Genomic DNA, 18,669 nt, shown 5'->3' with positions numbered 1-18,669 from the left:
AAAATTAGAAATACAATAATTATTCTCGTATTTCTATTACTAAATGCCAGATATTAACATTTTCACAAATGTTCAAGTCTTTATACCAACATTCGTGTAAAACATTTTTAAAAGCATTAATAGTATGTACATTTTTCAACCCTTCGTTCGAGCTATGAGTCAATGAACAAACACACTTATTTGTACGGTAATGTGCTCGACAGCCTTGACCCCTGGCCGCGTTCACGACGAAATCTACAGCCACTGGCAAATGGATCGATTGACCGAGCACGCTCTCAAATACACTCGAGATGCACGCACTTTGCTCCGACTACCTAGCCCGAGCGCCCATGGTTCTGGCTAAGCGTCTCTCTGGCTTCCATTATCGTCAGCAACGTAGAAACGCCGATCTAAAGGTGCCTATTACCATGTGTACATACTGGCTCGACGCTGTATAATCACGCCACCGGCTGCGGTTCAACCCCAATTAGAGTTTGGGTAATGGAGACACTTCGTCGTGACCACGTGGAACCACAGATGAATGTCGATTCCTCGGTAGGAGGAATTTGTGACAACGCAATCTAAATATAATTGCTTTCGCTTCACGACTTCGTCCAATCAGGCATTAAAATTGAGATAAGCAAAACTCTAAGTCAATTACAAATAATCCATCATAATTCTAAAACTAACTTTTACCGTCAGTTTAATAGAACAGAATAGAACTGAAAAATTGGAATCCTTAGTCGGTTTATTTGTTTATTTCGATATGTCTGCGTATGCAGGCGAGCAACGAAAAACGTGCAAGCAGAAATCTGAGAAACGCGAACGAACGCTATACGGCGGCAAATATAATTATAGACTCGTTGCCGAGGCGAGCAGAAATCGCACGACGAGTCACGCTGTTTGTTTTCTAACAGAGAAACATAAGTTTAATTCTGTGTTCAAAATGAGTACGCGAGGACTTCTCCCTGTCTCTTGCAAAGGAGCTTGCGACTTCATTTTCCTCTACGCTAGGACAGTGAGCCGAGAACGGAAAAGAAAACCGAGATATAGAAAATAATGAGTGATTTAATTGAAAACAACTTTAATATAGTCTTGTGTACGCAAATGTTTTAATTAAATTTTTTACCAGTGCAGAAGTAATAAATTAATAAAACATTGTATCACTGGTAGAAAAGAGTTTCTGTTTCGAACAGCTATTTAGAAAATTGGGTGAATAACTAAATATAAAAGCTGAAACACATTTTTCTATAGATATCGTACGTACAATTCGGTTCAATAAACGCGATAAACTAATACCATATGGCGTCGTCGAACCGGAAAAACCCTCAGCCTGCTCTGATGGGAAAGTTCATTGCAAACCGTCGACAGTTCCAGGGCAACATCGCTACGTGCTATGACAAAAGTCACTAAGGGCGAGAATTCAATTTTTCATGCTCACGGTTTATCCAACAGTGTACGACGTCAGTCACGGGAAAAATTGAAAGGTTTTTCCGATGAAAAATTGCCGTCGAAATCTCTCTATCCGAACATCCATCTCGTAACGCGCAAGATTTAAAAATGTCACGCACGCGTTATCCGTCAATTCCCGTGACGAACAAGAAATCCGTATATTCGGCAGCCGTGGGGGATAAACATCCATCGTTGCTTGCATATCCGGTGAATGGAAACGCATTCGAGAGTGATGCACTCGAGCTACTACAATGCGCGACCGCACTAGAGACTTGCGTGTGTCCGCGCGATGTCATCGCTCCTTTCTATCATCGATGACGAGGTGTCGACGCCTCGCTCCCTTTTTGCTTTGGGAGAAAGAAAAATCCGCCGGAGGTTAAGTGGACGTGAAACAAAAGAACCGAACCAAAATCCACTGTTTTATTTAACAGACTTGCAGACAATCAGTCCTTCCACGTAATTTCGAGCTTGATCATCTTAACCCAAATAAGAAAAAAATGTATTTTAAATGAAGCGATAAAATCTACACAAGTCGTTCTTCTGTGTCAGACATTTCCCACGACGTCTGTTAGAAATTTCGCGAGCAGATGTGACCGAACAACTGCATGATTTCGTCCTAGATTCTAAGCGAGATAGAGCGCGGTATCAGGCGACGCGAGCGAGAAGCGTTTGGTCCGGAAGTCTCGTTCCTTTAATGTTCGCCGCTTATCACCGCGTATCGCGCTATTCCTCGAGGGAACGAGTAACATCCTGCCGAGTAAAATGGTAAATTAGACCCGGACTAGTCCCCGAAACCGCCACCCTAACGTCGCGTTGCCCAACTCGTCTGCCAAACGAATCCCTTCTGTTTCGACGAGGGCACCCGCAGAAATTTCTACGAGACCCTACAGAAAACGATTTGTCGTCGCAATATAAAGGTCCAATTTAACGCTCGGTAATGACGAGGAATGATTAAAGGAAAAAAACGGACTGTTCGTTAATTATACTTTTTGATTTATAATAAAATTATGTAACTTCCTAATAATTACAATCTGTTTTTATCCATCGTGACTTAAGTTAAAAGTAACCGACTTTTGTCCCAGCGATTAAAGATAAGATCTGACGGTGGAGGGATCACGAATTTAGCGGACAAAGAGGAAGCCGAAAAAGCTAAATTGAGGCAGCCATCAAAGTAGGCTGTCTGTCGGCCGATTGTTCACAGAGAATCGTCCCCGTCATTCATCTGACGAATTAGATTGGATCTAGTCACTAAAATTGCCACCCTAATACGAGACCGAGCCTGTCTCCCGCACTCGCAAGGGTGCTATGATTAATTGTCGCCGCTGTTCGACGTATCAGCGAGAAGGGCAGCCGGCTGTTGCGTAACTGATTTAAAAGCTTCCTAAATGGACGAACGATGTAGCCCGTTCGCAGAGTCACGGGTTATATGCAAATGTGCATCGCGAAAATTCGCAAGAGGGTTTCTGCGGTATTTTCTCTAAACGCATAACGTGCCAGGATTTCTTTGATCGCGAGCTATCTATCCTGTAAAGAGAACACCTCGCTTCGAATTTTACCGACTTCGATAAAGTGTGAACTCGGCTTTCAAAGCCGTGTTCCATCGTCCGTTCATGGATGCCCATTCACGTTCATGTCCATTTTGATAAAGTGTTCTAGCAGTTTGGCGAGATTGAAACACGGGTCGCAATTTTTTTTCAGTATACAAAAATGTGGAATTTCTGTTTTGATATATGAAAAAAACTAAAACCGTGAAGTGCGCAAGTTGAAACAGTCACGGAATATGAAAATTAATCGTGAAATGTCGTAAACGTTCAGACTTGAAAAATGTTATATGCGCAGAATTCTATTAAGTAAGTTAGGAGGGCTCTAACGAAAGTTAGAGCGACGAATAAATCCAAAGCTAATTGATCTTTACGAGAGAGCGGGGAATCGTAAAAGTTCCATTCGTCAGAGCATGAAATCGTCCCAGCGAACCAATTAATCCGCAAAAGGCATGCACGCGTGTACATAATCGATTACGCTGCTCCCTCGCCTTTCTCGTTTCGCGTTTACCGAGAGTACTTCAAAGGCGAGTGCTAAAAGGAAAAAACCTGCCCGTGTTCCGTTTCTGTTTTTTTATTTTGGGTTCTCGATTTCTCGTTGTTTTTCCAACGTCATCTTCTACCTCCTTGGCAACGGGGCTCGCCTGTCCATTAGCATTATTAAGGGTGGTTTTCCGCCGCGTTAAGGGTATTAACGTTGCAACCCCGTTACTTATTGAAATTAAATCCGATATGTCAGACGAAACGAAGGCGAGAAATGACGAGTGTGTCAGAGGGCTGCGTAACGTGGCGTTGCCGGTTCGCTGCTCAAGGAGCTTTCGATGGTGAGAATTGAACCGCGGCAGTGATACGATACTTTTTCTTCGTTTTCTGCCTCGCGTCTTATCAGCGCGATACCGTTTCATGATATTTCTCGAGTAGCTGACATTATTGAATCTTCTGAAAAGGACGAAATAGTACGGAAATACGGAAGCTACTGAGCTCAATGGTTCTGGAAATATAAGTTAGTTTCCTTTCGTTGAGACTTGCTCGACGGAGTTCCAAAATTTTGAAATTGATGCAATTGAAAAGTTTCACGGAAGTTTGCAAAATTAAATTTAATAGAAATTTTGTCATAAGAGATGAGGAAACGTCCTGTGATCGCTAAAATTTGCTAAATATTAGGAACTACGATAAAAACTACAATCTACTATCTATAAATCTATAATCTATAATTATAAATAATATAAAAAAAAATATATAAAAATTAGAATGTAAAATGACATACATTTTCCAATAAAAAATTCTCTAACTTATATTAATGTACATAATTTTTATAATTTTCATAATAATTATAAATATCAATGCATTTGTGAAATGTATCACACTTTCACAAGGCTGCATCCAACGGAGTGTAAAGCGAGTACGGTACAGCGTATCGGTGGAGACAGTGCGGTGGGTGTTACGCAACAACCGGTCGCTTGTATAACAACAATGAGCACGCGTGCAACCGCTTTTCCCGGTTAAAAATAGCTGTTCTAAAATCCGAACTGGAAACGGGAGCGCAATAAGGCGACCCATTGTCTCGGCAATTTCTCCCGGCACCGGATTCAATTAAACGAGCAACAGGCATCGCAACGCTACGACTGATTGACATCGCATCGATCCTGTAAAGGTACGTATCCATTTCCATAGTGTCACCGTGGCGTATCATTGTTGCACGTATACACATACACGTCAGTTTATAAATTTTGCAATTAGCACATATTGCATTATTATTAGTATATTATAAAATAATTTAATGACACAACGCTTGTTCATTCCCAACGAGTAACAATGACACGATACGAGAACATGATACACGTATCCATACATGTTCCAATGATCATCCAGAATTTTTGTGAATTTCAGTGGGAGTCAAGCAAAGGGTGACACAAAGACCCTTGGGTGCCCACGTGTGAAAAGCATGAGGTGTTATCGACGTCGTGAAAACGACAAGTTTTAACGTGGCGACGAGTAAACAGGATGCTGCTTATCTGCAGCGATTCGATAGACGCAAGATATTGAATACCCTGCGTTTTCAAAACGAATAATGTGGAGAGGTAACGCAGCGACTTCCTACCGTTGCTGAGTAAATTGATCGATGATGATTGTAGGTTCTATGTTTGAAGACGGTTGACAATGTTGACTGTTTGATAAGACAGCGCGAGGATGTTTGCTAAATACTGCTCGTTTCATTCGTCCAAGTTAATTCATAGAGTGAAGTTAAGCCTCTGCGAAGAAATGAGTCGTGATGGATTTCTCATTTTCCTTGCCATTTTTTCTTGCGTTATTTATTGCTCGCACACTGATTCGCCGACCGAGTTACCGCTCCCGCGACCGACGCCCAGCGAGTTACTAAATAAACAGGACATAGAACTACTATTGGTTTTTTTCATCATCTTTGGTGTGAAGGCAATTTGTTTCATCCTGATCTATCTGTTCTGCTTCAGGCAGAGGAATCGAAGTGACTACGAGCGGCCGCTGATAGAGGAGGAAAATACTTTGAACAATGATTGACTAAGGTAAAAAGCAATTTTTCATTATTTTGAAGAAGTAAAATTTACTCAGTGAATTCTAATGAATTTCGAATTTTTTTAATAGATTATGAATCGATCGAAGATTAAGTTCACACTAACGAAGCTTTGGTTAACGTTTCCACAACAAGTATTATTGTAGTAGTATTAAAGAGTAACGAGATCATAAATATGTATGATGAGTATTAAAATCACTTGTAACATTGGATAATGTTTTGTACGATTTTCTTTCTATAATCCTGTTGGCAAAGAGAATAGGTCTTCTTTAGATGCTTTGATTAAACACAGCATCAAAATTAGCCCGGAAGAAAAAAACCTTTAAGAAAGTCCCTTCTAGCCAAGTGTTATTAATTACCAATTAACCCTTCCGCATCGTGAAGTTTTTACACAAGCCACAATTCTTTTACATCAGTTATGAAGCTTAAATAACAAGTTGCTTGTATATAGCTACAGAAAATACTCGTATAAGCGAAAAATCAATAATCCTTTATGAAAATAGTTATAAAGCGTATTAAGTTAATTTACGTTTTTAAATATTTCAATGCGTGTCATATGAATGCATTAAGCCGTACTTACAATTAGAACACGGGTCAGCAGAGATCGCTTTTCCCCACCGACAAGAGATAAACGTAGTCGCACGACCCGTGGACACAACAAAGACTCCATTACCGTAGTAATTAGGCTCGCTAATTATTTTACAAAGTTCGCAAAACCAGTTAACGTTGCCGCGAGACGCAATTACTCCCGCTCGTTAGTGTATCGTTACACGGTACAAGTGAAACATTCGCGTCCCGCGCGAATATGAATCAGTTTTCGGACGTTGAAAGCCGGTACCGCGTGCACAACCAAAAGGTACCCCGCACCTTCGTTAATTAGCACACCGCTGACAGCAGCCATCGCGATCGTGTCCGAGATTTCCTACGACCGGAAGACAGAAATAGAGCAAGGAAAATGCTTTCCAATCCCTCTTTCCCTCCTCGATTTTTCTCGTTCGTCTCGACGTTCCAGTTGGCACTGTATCAACGTCGTCGAAAAGTGACGAGGAAATCAACGGACTCCGGTTTCCTTTCCCGATGCTCGTCAACGCGAGTCGGATCCACCGGCGAGGGAAATGGATCCGACCGGGAGTCGATTGGGAACAACGGCGCAGGGACGATCGATGCCGGTGGATTTCGGTTTTTCCGGGTTACCGTGCAAAACTCACGGCGATGTACGATAGACTTTTAATCGACCACGCCCCGTGCTCATTGCGCGACCCAGTAATTGGAAACCGTGTTGTTTGTTCGCGTTATTACTGGCAACGGGATGAGCCCCGTCGACGATTTCGAGCTTGAATCAATCGATGCTCGATACCCGCTTTTTGTATACCCGTCTATACCATTCGTCGAGTGATTGTTCCACGGTATTGGCTCGAAGAACGAGACCGAAGACTGCGAAATCGATTCGCATTGATCAGAGGCGATCGCCGCGCGCGAAATTAACCAGAATTATTAATAGGCACACATTTGTATATAAAATACAGATCGTTTTAGCTGACAATTTTGTTAGATTGGACAATTAATACGGACCGGGGAAATGCTCTGTTAATTTATGTTAAAATAACTGAACTTCGTTTTGAACAGCATAATTGGCCCGGAGTATAGTTAAAACTTGGGTCACGTCAAAATACTAGTTAATTGGTTATGATTTACGACGATTTTCAATTATCAACGTCGGGAACCGTGTAATTAATCTTAATTATATTTACGTAAACAATTAAAAGTACTTTAGTCCGATCGGCACGTAACGCAAAACTGCCAATTAGAACAATTACAGTTATTCGCCGAGATAAGGACAAAGAGGAAACACTGATTAGATACTTCGAAACCAAATGTTGTTTTAAGGATGTNATTTCCTTCTATACTTTTTAGCACGTAGCTATTTATTATTAGCATTATTCTTCCGACGTCTGATTTCTTTTTAATTATAGGAAATCCGTTTTTCTAAGGTACATAAACTTTTCGGATTGACTGTATAGCCAATAAATCCTTAAGACAACGCGAATGAACTGCAGTTTCAAATATTTTCATTGAACGCAACATTCTGGAAATGTGTACGAATTATATTTTATTTCAACCAAATAGAATCTCAATTGGAAAGCGACATTATTTATTTTTCACATCGATGCAACGAGGAAAATATAATAACGACTACGCAGACTTCAAAGGGAGGGTCAACGGGGGAAATGAAAACGTTAATTGCGAAACGAGCGCGATACGCGCACTAGGAATGATTCGCAGCAATTTCTCGCGGGCGGCCGCGCGGTAGCAATTGGACGATATTGGTTCGCCACCCGAGCAAAATTGGATCGTTTCAAGGAAGTGGACACTTCAGCGGCGCGCACAGACGCTCCAATTCGCTGGTAATTGACTGGCGAAAGGCAAATCGTCTTGCGCGGCTTCCGGGTCAGAAAACACGTGTACACGCGTTCGTCCGCTTTTCAAACGACTAGAAATCTGTGAATTCGAGACCACCGCGAACTCCTGCTTCAATCAGCCGACCGAGCTCGTAACGATTCAATGATTGCAGGCAGAAAACTTGGATCGGTTCACTTAAAGTTTAAACGATTGTCAGGAGTCGTTGGAACTTGTCCCGGGAGTGCGTAAATTGTATCCCTTGCACAGAGTGACCGTCTGGCCTCAGAGATCGGATTTAAAAAATCACCGAACGTCGGAGAGGGGAACGAGCCGAAAGTTAAACAAAGGACCGTGGACACAGCCGCGCGTTTCAACAAATTCTAATCCCGTGGAAAGCACGGCAGAGAGGGCTTTCCGTCCTTTCGCTCTCCGAGCGAACTCATCGACCGGCTTTTGGTCAACGAGAGGTACCGAACGCATTCAGCCCCGTTTCCATTTGTTTTCCACTGCGACGAGAACCGACCTGCGTATAAATTTGTACACGCGTAGCTCGTACCCTTTGAGAAGAACGGCCGCAATTTAATGGTTCCTCTCCCTTTTGAATCCTTTCAACGATGAGTAAAGGTTTCGCAGAAAACAAATTTTTTGTGGGATTAAATTTTTCATGCGTAAACTACGTAAAAATTGATACCTAAAAATGTTGGGAGTAGCCAGATAGAAATGAGAATAAAAAATAGGAAGCTTGATAAAACAATTTCGACGAAGGTACTTGAAAAAACGTGTTAGTGGACGAGACGAAGTGAGACTTTGCCGGACAATTTCTTTTCCCCGCGACTGCAGCTGCAACGTACTTCCGCTCGTTAAGCACGTCCTGTGGCATTTCCATGCATCCCAATCGTGCATTGGTGCCCGGCGCGGCGCGTCGCGCCGGTGTAAATATAGACGGAGTCTTTCTCGAGTCGAGAGTCCCGAGTTTCGCCGATTAGAACTTCCCCTAACGGTTCCGACAGGGAAAAATGAGAGATTAGAGGCATCGCGACAAGAAAAGAAGAGGCATTCTTCGAGGGACACGTAGGATTTTACACATTCCAATCTCCCCGGAACGGAACATCAAAAAGAGACCAAAAGTAAATGTTCAAACTTGAAAAATCACAGCATTCTCCATCGAAAAATGATTTTTCATTCAGAAACTCGCTGCTATTTAAATGGAAGATAAAAATATATAAAATTCGAGAGCGAAGCTTCGAATTCAGCGTCTGATAAACTCGAGTCGCTAGAATAAAAATTGACGACGGTTAAAAATATTTCGACTGGTTCGTGACTCGCACGAATCGATTGCTTTCTCGACCGCGAAAGGGGGGTAAATGAAAATAGAAATGAAAAAATCCATTTCGATGTGCCGAGCCATCCCCATTTTCGGTGACCACCGAACAAAGCGGGGGGGAAGAGAAATATTGACAGGCTCCGGTCCAAAACCGGAATCCACGTGTCCGTCACATGGTCTTTTCCCACGCGTCAAACCGTGAACAGACAAATCAGCCGTACGAAAATATCGACGCGTTCCATCTTCAAAGAACGAGTATTTTTCATCCCTGCTATCTCGACTTTCCACTTGGATCAACGATTTTTTTATATCACCCAAAATTCGATGCAGCGACCATTGAAAATCGGTTTCAATGCTTCTTCTATCCGGAGTATATCTTTTATCGATCACCCACGCGCGGTAAAATATTATTTCAATAGGAATTATTTATAGATCGAACGACTCGGTCGAAAACTGCTCGAGGTTCAAGTATCAGATTTCTATTTTCGTCGGCTGCATGTCTCGTTACGCCCACCAGGCCCTGACCGTCAAAGAAAATCGTCGTACGTAGCCGACGCCGCCGTGCCGTGCCGCTGAGCTACCGCGGACGCGAGACTGGTTCCTTCGTGAAAAACAAAGAAAATCGAACGGAAAACCGCGACGTTTCCAATAATAGTCGAACACGGTTAACACCGGCCACTATTTATAGAGAGCAGTCGGTGCCGCCGGATCTGGATGCATTCTGCAAAAGACGACGACCGTCTCGACGGGCCAGCGTCTCGTCGGCTTCAAGTATTCTCCCTCGGAAATGACTCGAATGTGCCGGGATTCGCCCATTCAGACAGAACAAATAAACTACTTCGATTATTTGGGATTAAAATTTCTATGAACTCGACGTATCGTGAAAAAATATTCATTCTAACTTCCCACGTGAAATCCAGTATCTCTTCACGAGGATCAAACGGCGTGAAAAGGGTAACTGTTTCCCGTTATTGCGCGAACCAACAGTTAAATAAATTGTCGAACCTTTGATCCTTTCTATCCTTCACGCTCGCTGGGCAATTTCCAAGAACCATTTCGACTAGCCGCGTGGAACAGGTTGGTAAAGAAAGGAATCGTTCAGTATTGTGCAGAAACTTTTAAACTTGTAAAACGTATATGTCGCGACTTTGTAAAACCGGGAAATCCCGTTTTATTCGATTGGAAGAGCGAAAGTGTAAGGGAGTCGTAAAAAAAACGAGAGTTTCAGATCGGGCAGCGGTTGACCGTGGTGGTCCACGCGAATAAAACAACAGGAAATCGCAGTTGAAAGTCGAGGGAACGAGACAGTAGAAAAGCCAATATACTCTGACAAAGCGGACAAAGGGTAGCCGTGGTCAGTATTGCTCGAAGGATCACGAAGTTTGCCAGGATCGAAATAAGGATTTGTCCGGTGATTCGAGAACAAACGGAGGGGCAGAAAGTATCCAAGAAGATCTGAAAGAAGACGTTCCCTTTAGGGAAATTGTTCAGAACCTGTAATTCCTTTGTATTTATCCCACGAAGAATAGAGATACTTTGACTTATGTGAATAGATTCTTAAAAGCTGCTTCGATTCTTGTTTGAGAAATTATATAGGCAATAAAATGGAAATACGATGGTCACAAATTGAATACGATTCTACATATGTATATATGCATGAGATGACACTTTAATTTAAGAACTTAAGACGAGATTCTTTTAAAGTGTGCAGTTCAATAAACATACAAGAATTTCCATTAAACGAACTACACGAAAGTTCGAGCAGCAACTTCTAACGATGAGAGAACCGAAGTTCTTGAAACGTAGACATCTCGAAGTAGCACGTGAGGAGTGCAGTGTAAATAGGACACGGAGTGTCCTCGAGACGGACCGATGTGCTCGTAAGGCGAGGCAACATGTAAGGCGGTTTTTATTACCGTTTCAAGGGTAGAACCCTCGCTGTATATTTCATAGGGTCTGGGAGGACCGCGACGTAAACGAGCCGCCCATAGTGTCGGATGCCCGGCAACCAAAGAAGTAATTCTTGCCTTCAGAAATGACGTTTCCATTCGTAAATAGTCATGGTTTTGGTACGTGAACGAGCAACCGACCCGGACAAAGATGAACCGCTTGAAAGACGGAGGCCCTACGAACATGTTAGCACAAACTTCAGTGGCTCGTTCCACGCCTCATTCTCAACGGATTTTTACACGTGTTCCTTGCATGTGAACACTGGCTAAAATAAATACCGGCGTTCGTCGAGTCGATTCCTCGTCACTCCTCGAATACACGTAATTCAATGATACAAACTCGAAGCTTATCAACTGATACGAGTAGCTTCAGTGACTTAGGTTCGTCTATATTTCAACTCAGACGATCAGATAAATTCTATAGATTAATTGAATTCAATCTTCTCAGTTAATATTACAATTATCTTACGGACTATCGCGGTTAGAATTAATTGCGTGCGAACAGAGAAACAGGCATGAAATTTACCGAGACACGCGGTTGCATCTGTTCGAAGCGGAGCGTGTCCAATTTTATAAAAGCGAGCTGTCCACCTGTTTCGGAGCCGGAACACATTACTTGTGTCCGGTGCCGATAAGCATCGATCATTACCGCATGATATGTTCGTTATCGGATCACTCGTCGATCGTACAGAGAACCAACCATTAAAACGACAAATAAGTTTTGCAACTCAAAGTCGGAGAGAAAGCGTCACTCTGCCCTAAAGGTGTAAAAATAATTACGCGAGACTGCTGCGCTGTTAACCGAATCAATTCAATCGGCGACAATTGATTATCGGCGGGCCGAGGTCCGGCGACTTTCTCTGGCGACGCGGCCACGCTTAGCGACCGAAAATTTTCATTCCGATCGCGCGCGGGTCCCTCGCGCGACAATAAGCGGAGGAAGCGTCTCGCCAGGCGGAAGTGACTCGAGACGATGCATCGCGCGCCTTTGTTTAAAAACGACTACGCTGCCACTGTCTCATGTCCAGACGTTCGATTATTCCTCGAGATACGTAACGTTATAAATTATACATAATACCAATTTGACACAATAATCCAATAAATTGTAGAAAGTTTCGATGATCGATGATATATCATCGAAAGCTTATAAACTAAACTGAAACACGGTGAGCTTTGGGCGGATTCGAACGCGGTAACATAATTATTAATAATCCCGTGTATAAGGTAGATGATTTACGAGTGGCGCAGCCCCCGTGGAACTCCACTAATAATAATATTAATGCTGCCCGCCGTTCGTTTTGGTGGCGGCGCGGCGGTTCTTATGGGCCCCATAAAACCCGATATATCCTCTCGCAGGTCATTTCTCATTCCACGTGGAGACAAGCGTCGCTCCTTTTTCTCGTCTCGTTTCCAAGCACTCGCGTGCATAGATGCGGCCGAAAGCTTATTTAAACACCCACCGTCGCCCGATATTTTTATATGCCGAGGCGTGGCACCCGCCGTCTCCTTCTTCGCGTCCCCCCTTCGTCGTCCCTTGTTTCCTTTCAATGCACACCTTCTTACGAGGGGAAAAAGAGGAAAAATGAACGAAAGAGAACGAGCGAGGTAGCCATTTGTTACAACTTATTGCACTGATACCGTGCTCCTCTGTTTGCGTTGGCCTACGCCCACACTTTCCCTTTTCTCCCCCTTTTGAGTGTGTCGCTTCTCCTCGCTCTCATTCTCCACCTTCTTTCTTTCTCGTTATCCAGGTTATTTCAATATGGTCGGCTCTACTTCTACCGTGTCAATATTTTTCGTGCCTGCAGGGGATGATATTTCGGTTTTCCATGCGATGAGCGTACAATAGCGCCTTAATTGTATGCTTCCTTGGCTCCGCGGGAACTCGTCGAGAAGTAGAATAACGTAGGGAAATTAGTTTATCCTGTTAGGGTTCCGCGTGTGTATTTTATGTAGATTCAATTGTTAGGTACTAATAGACTAGAACTTGCTTTTCAATGAGACGTCGTTTCACCCCCGCAGCGTTATTTCACATATTAAATTAGTTCATGTATAAATGTACGAAAAAGTGTTTACATTAAAACAGAAATTGCTGAAAATTTTGTCGGTTTTCGTAATTAGGATTCTTATTATTCACGCGTTTCCTCTTTCACGACTTGAGACCGAGCTCCTTATCAACTCTGTTCTTCCATTCACAGCGTATACACGTTTCCCATGCAACCAAATAAATTCTCCAGGGTTATTTAAAGCCACGAGCCTGCACCGTATTAAAAGACGTCTTAGACTAAATAGGACTGCAACCACTTATGCAACATACTTTTTTCTCTGAAACGCGCACCACCGTGTTAGACCACCTAACGAGAGAACTTGTGAAACTTGTTGCACAAGCAGACCAGACCAAAAGTTGTACCGTATGCATTCGTGAATCAAGTAGGAGGACCTTGTAACTAGCTACATAAAACAGGGTAACGAGATGACGAGAGATTTAAAAAAATTATCAATGACTCGACGACAAGTTCAATTAGCCTTTATTTATCTACCGTGCCAGACGGCCGATCGGGTCACGGCAGGATTATCTCCAGGGTCAGCACTACAGGATCTACCCCTCGCATCAACCCTGTGAACGCATTTAAATTCACGATTAATCTTGATGCAGAAGCGGCGTTCACCCGATAACGCTCATTATTATCTGGCACCGGGCAGTGTCTCGGATTTATTTTCGGCACCGAGCGCACGCATCGTACGGGCACCGAGCGACGAGCGGGGGGAAAGGTATTATGCGCGAAAGGGGTTGTGCGTGCACCGGCAATTTATGCGGAGGCACGCGCCACAACGACGCGGCGGCGCGGTGCGATGGGCACACAATTTACCAACTTTCCGGAAACGGCTGTTAAGCCTCGTAGGTCTACGGCGTATCGTTGAGCTTGTTCGCTGGAACAACGATCTTTACGATCGACGTGCCGCCAACCCTTCCCCGATTCGTCCCGCCGCGCCATCGCGCTTCCGGAGGACCCAGCTGCGTGAAGAAGATCCATGACCCGATAAACTGGCAATCCCTTGCGGTTCCCGAGCGAGGCCAATGGTAATTTTAGATCACGAGATTACCATTCAGGTGCTTTATCATTTTTTTACGTTCATCGTAATTCCATTACGAAATTATTTTCTATCAGATTTCGATCTTCCAGTTACTACATCACAAATTTATTGTTTCAATAATACCTATGTTAATTACTGGAGTGCACATAAATCGACGTCGGGTTATTTAAACGAGTACATCTAAATTGTACTGCTCTAATTTATTGTAAATGACGTAAAACGAATATTTTACTTTTCCTTCAAATAATATTAGAATATTTTTTTAAACTAAAGTATCATTTGTTCAGACTATAATAAAACTGACTGTAATCAGACACCATCACTACTTCCCTCTGACTCGGCATGGAACGAAATGATTTCTGCCGAGCCCCCAAAGTGGTTGCTTTTGTCGCGAGCCCCTAAACCCGTCTAATCCGAGCACAAAGTATTAGATTTTACGAGGCAATCCGCTGCACAATAGCGGCGCGAGCCTAACGCAACTCCGTGCCGTAATATACAATCGGCCGCAATCCTAAAATAAAAGCGATCGCAGCTTCCCTCGGTGCTCCCTACTTTTTTCCTTCTGTGAGAAATAATTGCCTGGAACGGTCGGCTGATTCTCGATCTAATCCCCTTTCGACGTAATCTCGAAGACAAACGAAATTCTGCGAATTATATCGGAAAACTTTCTCGCTCGTGACCAGAGCGAGAACTTTCGTCCCCGATAAAATATCGCTTGATAAAATCGCGACGAGGGTTGGAGCGATTAAGCGAAGTTACTCGACGGTTAGTCAAGAACCAAACTTTCATGCCAGACTGAAAGCTGCGCCGTATAACGAGCCGAAATTCAAAACTTATCAAACAACTCCTAATTTCCTTGTTTCGTCGGAGCAATTAAATTTACATAGAAGTCCGTACATGCGTTTGAATATCGAAAATTTCGTGAACGTCCTCGACGCCTGAACCTCTCAAAATAACTCGAAACACTTTCAGTCCGAAAAAAAATCTCTCGAGACGGAGCGAAGGCCATGAAACCGGAAGCTCGTTACCCAAGTCTCAGTTAAGAAATATTATTCCGGGACACGCGGTTAAAACAGGGAAAGAAAAAGAAGAGCATTGTCGAATTCGAAAGTCCCTGCCAGCTGCGGCGACCCGACTCGCCTAGAGAAGCTGCCAATGCCGGATTAAATGCAAGACACGAAAGCAATTTGCTGCGGCAGCTGCTCGACATCTGCGGATTGCGTTCTGCTCGCAACCTTCACGACCTAAGCGGGAATAGTTCTAATGCGGACGACACTGAGAGGAAACCCAGTTCCTCTCTGCCCTGTACCCGAGCAGCCGCGTTTAGCGCAAATTACACGACCGATTCCTGCCGATTCCGTTTACCTGTAAATAGAAATCCCGTCGTTGAAGAGCGTTCGAAATTGGAAGCACGTGGCTCCCGGTTTGAACACAGCACGATTTTAGTTAGCAAGCGTGAGGGTGCATTCTCAATACTGATATTGAATTACGGAAATTCCAGAACACGAAAACGTTAGAGAATTTATTTAAACTATTTTAATTTAATCATCATTGAATTTTTATAAATTTATTTACAAACGGGTACCTAAGACGATGTTAGAACAACAAAAGCCAGGTTTCGACTAATTTTTACAAGTGGAAACAGAGTAAAAAGCGGTAAGAGTGGAAGGGAACAATTTCAACGAGTCAGGGGCTTGTGACAAGTCATCCGAAAATTTCGACTTCATCTTAAAGCGCGAGTAATCACTCCATAAAGGGACCACGGTTCACCCTCGAATCGAAACGCGAAGGAATGGGGCGCCGCGTATGTCAATGAAACTGTCTCGCCGCGTCGTTGAAAATAAAAGCGACTGCTCACCGATTTAGGACGGGAACGATAAAAATAAGTACACTCCGAGGGTCCCTGAATTCCCACCAGCGATAACAGATTAAGTACCGAACTTTACCATCTGACTGATACGAGTCGTATAAAAACAAATACGTGAAACAGTTGATTATTTTATTACATGCAGCTCGTTTTACAAATGCATATAACGAATTAAAGAATAGAAAGATTAAGATCGAAATACAATTCGGGGAACGCTGGTAAAATTATTAGTAATGCAGTAAAAATTATTCAGAATCGAGCGAAGTATAAAATTTGTCTTATCTGTTTAAAAAAAACTTGGATCAGTGAACTCCTGCTAAAGTTTACACTGGAATGAAATCATCGTATAAAAGATTCTTCTAGGAAAAGTTGCTTACTCATTTGGAATGAATAATGACTCGTATTTCGCTCGTAGTTTTCACGTGACCGAGGAAGAAAGCGAAAGCGATTGACTCATGGAATTTCCTTACAGCGTGCATTTGAGAAAAACCTTTGAAAATACTTCAGATTCTTGTCTCTCAACATTCCGACCGCACCACAAACGCGTATAATGAGTGTATGTGACTTTAGTGAGGCGGGAAAGCAATTTGTGAGCCAGATTAAAATAAATTGAAGATACACACTAGTTGGTAAGTTAATCATCGCGTAAACTTCTGAACTCGGGGCAAGATTATCTTTCTGGTAGCGTCGACGTAGCAAGCTTTGAAAGTTGGTCTTCAAGTCCCGTTAGCAGATCCTCTAACTAAGCCGGAACTACGAAGAGCGATACGTTCCTCAAACGTTCAAGCTTAGCCGACATCAAACGAGCATAATTTCCGATCTTCCCAGAGATCTTCGGACCGGCTCGTTCCGGAGTTTCAGATCCGAAAAGTTCCAACGCTGGTGGAATCCCGTTCGCCGCGACGCAACGAAAGAACAGAGGAGCAAAGGTTACGCGCGGTCACGGTCAAGTAATCGCCGTAACCGTGTTTGGTCACGTAAAGCTTTTCGTCTTGACCCGCGGAGCTTTCACGTGCCAGAGCTTGCGTATATTCCATGACCACCGTGTCCGCCTGATTTATTACGATAGTAACTCGAGCCTTGTCGCTGATTTTTACTTTTCAGGTGCGTGAATAATGCATGGATAGTACTTTAATACACGTAGCTCGTTCCGATTGTTTCGTAGCCGCTTGAAAATTACGTTCCTGCTCCACGATTCCTCGTTTGACCCTTTCTACGTACTTTTCTGTCCCACATTTCTGATATTCCCTTCCATTTTTCTAGATAAGCGATACGGTGGTTGTGAAACGGTTGTTATTTCGAGCCGATAGAATTTTATTACCATCACGTATTCACAGAAATATTTCAATATTATTAAAGTGTCCCAACGTGACCGGCGAGTGTGGCGACAGACGAGCCATAGATGAGTCACAACAAGATAAACATGATAATTACACACTGTATGCATCAATTAATTTATACAACATCCTAATCACGCAATTTATACGTTTCTTGCATATCAAACGAAAACAAATTAAATACGAGATGTAAGTCAGAGCTCAAGGCGAGCAATTGCTTCGTAACTAGACTGTTTCTGAAGCCGTGGATCGATTCGTGAAACGTATGAAACAAAAATTGACGGTTCTCTATCCATTCTCACGTTCCTAAACAATATAATTGTTCTGTAACGGCGAACGGCGAAAAGGTCAGTCCTCTGTGTCAGAACTTCTCTTGTGCGAAAAAAAAACCAATCGCCGGCCAGATCGTTTTGATCGCGGAACGGTAACAGGTACCCGGAGTTTCGCAATCGCGGAGTTTAATCAGGAACACGCCAGGGAATCGTTCGGGCATGGAACAATGAGTAACGATCGCGGGTCGCGGCCGCGTTCGTCGAGAGTGTTCCGCGCGCTCTACTCGTTCCGCTCGATTAATCCGGCCCCGAGTGTCGTGCTGGCATTTCCGTGTGAAAAACCACCCTTTTGTCAGGCCACGAGAGCGAACCGGAGCACCCAGAGCACTCCGCTCTCGGGGAGAGCCTCGCTGGATGATGGGCCTTGACGCGACGAGCCTCTGTAATCCTTGCATTGTCTCTTCATCGCATCTTCGTCTCGTTCCGTACGCCAGAGTCTAACGCTGTACGGCACACCCCGGGAAATCCGTCCTTTTGTTGGGACAGATGCCAAGATTCGGCTCCTCTCGGATCCTCTCGACGGAGAGCATCGAGTCGGCATACAGAAATCGACACCGTTCCCAAGGGTCATAATCGCTAGTACGTACAGTGACTGCCATTAATATTCGAACACGCTTCGAAACTGAATAAGTTGCTTGATCCAATGTTATAAAAGTTCATTTTGAAATTTGTCCGAATACCAACGGGAGTCATTGTAAATATTTGAACGAGGTTCAACTTGCAAATTGTCGCCTGACTCGAGTCAATACGATCTCTTTGAATATACATCGTTTTTATAAAGTAGAATTCAAACGGTGGAACGAAAGAAAGTTTGTTCTAAGTTCGTCTAGAGACAATGCGT

The 18,669-nt window shown here is 43.3% G+C and overlaps 1 protein-coding gene and 1 long non-coding RNA gene across 4 annotated transcripts in view; one reads left to right on the top strand and one right to left on the bottom strand.

The window, feature by feature from the left end:
• Positions 1 to 18,669, bottom strand: part of LOC108626451 (amyloid beta A4 precursor protein-binding family B member 1-interacting protein) — a 122,791-nt gene that overhangs the window by 28,261 nt on the left and 75,861 nt on the right. The gene's annotated exons all lie outside the window — the stretch shown is intronic.
• On the top strand, positions 4,521 to 5,733 carry LOC108626452 (uncharacterized). The gene is made up of 4 exons (XR_001916693.2): positions 4,521 to 4,626; positions 4,863 to 5,053; positions 5,108 to 5,515; positions 5,595 to 5,733. It is a non-coding gene; the product is annotated as an uncharacterized LOC108626452 (long non-coding RNA).

The sequence above is a fragment of the Ceratina calcarata genome, unplaced genomic scaffold (assembly GCF_001652005.2).
Source record: "Ceratina calcarata isolate Rehan_Ccalc_2016 unplaced genomic scaffold, ASM165200v1 scaffold40.2, whole genome shotgun sequence".
In the NCBI taxonomy this organism is placed as follows: domain Eukaryota; kingdom Metazoa; phylum Arthropoda; class Insecta; order Hymenoptera; family Apidae; genus Ceratina; species Ceratina calcarata.
The sequence above is the reverse complement of the archived record's forward strand: the minus strand, read 5'-3'. Positions and strand labels throughout refer to the sequence as shown.